This window comes from Heterodontus francisci, unplaced genomic scaffold (assembly GCF_036365525.1).
Source record: "Heterodontus francisci isolate sHetFra1 unplaced genomic scaffold, sHetFra1.hap1 HAP1_SCAFFOLD_221, whole genome shotgun sequence".
Classification (NCBI taxonomy): Eukaryota; Metazoa; Chordata; class Chondrichthyes; order Heterodontiformes; family Heterodontidae; genus Heterodontus; species Heterodontus francisci.
The window spans coordinates 1,255,718-1,257,046 of NW_027141485.1; the positions used below are offsets into that span (position 1 = coordinate 1,255,718).

At 43.9% G+C, this 1,329-nt stretch overlaps 1 non-coding gene across 1 annotated transcript; it reads right to left on the reverse strand.

The window, feature by feature from the left end:
• Positions 1-967: 967 nt before the first annotated feature.
• trnas-gcu (transfer RNA serine (anticodon GCU)) lies at positions 968-1,049 on the reverse strand. The gene has a single exon. It is a non-coding gene; the product is annotated as a tRNA-Ser (tRNA).
• Between the last annotated feature and the right edge of the window lie 280 nt (positions 1,050-1,329).

Below are 1,329 nucleotides of genomic sequence, written 5' to 3' on the forward strand. Positions count from 1 at the left end.
CCATCTCCATATGCACTGCAGCAACTCGCCAAGTATCCTTCAACGGCACCTTCCAAACTCGTGACCACTACCACCTCGAAGGACAAGGGCAGCAGATGCATGGGAACTCACTACCTGCAGGTTCCCCTCCAAGTCACTCACCATCCTGACTTGGAACGATATCGCCATTTCTTCACTATTGTTGGGTCACAATCCTGGAACTCCCTCCCCAATAGCACTGTGGGTGTTCCTGCACCATATGGACTGCATCAGTTCAAGAAGGCAGCTCTCCACCACCTTCTCAACGGCAAGAGGAATGGGTAATAAATGCTCGCCTTATCAGCGATACTCACACCCAAGAATGAATAAAAACCAAATCACTCTCCACAGATTCCCCACAATCTGGGCTTGGGCATTTACTTCAGGAGCACAGAGCTTTATATCACTGCAACATGAGTTCCAATCTTCATATTCTGTTCACTTTTCACATTATTTTCTACCAGTCCACGAGCTTTTATTAATTCAGTATTCGGGTCTCTGCTCCTCCGCCGTTTCTAACATCTCACCTCTTACCAAAAACACTCTGATCTATCGTAGGTACTAAATGACCCCTCATTTTAAACTCCATCTGCCAAAGCATTGCTCACTCACTTAATCTATCAAGAAGATTTGAAAATAAATTTCTTGCCAAAGGATAATTTTCTGCATCTGCTCCCTCGCCATTTGCTTTTCCCATTTGTCTTTCACTTGGTGCAAATCGAGATGGAAGGAAGTAGGGGAGGAAAAATCCTGCTCCGTTTCGTGATCCCTATTTGATCTTCATTCCAGTGGAGTTTGGGTGAAGAATTCCAATTGTCTGTCTCAATTTTAAGAAAGTATAACCATTTCTGGAATCACTGTCTGGACAGGGACAAGAACAGGTTTCGAGGCTGACTTGACACATCAACTCCCCCAACAGAAACAATACACTAAACATCTCATAAGCTAACGACAAGGATGGGATTTGAACCCACGTGTATACAGCACAATGGATTAGCAGTCCATCACCTTAACCTCTCGGCCACCTTGTCAGTTGGGTAGATATAGCTGTCACCTTCAGCACAGTTTCTGGCTGTGCAGCTAGCTGTGTAATGATGGAAAAAGACCTTCTGGAAGTAAATGAAGTTGGGAATGGAGTGGTGTGAAACATTTCCAGACCATGTCCAACTCGTTTCTACTCAATGTGAAAACCCACCACGGAAAGACTAGAACATACAATCATTTCATCACATCATGATTAACATCACTCAGACACCTGAACCATTAGGTCACTGAAGAAGTCATGATGACCGAATTTCTCATGAAATTACA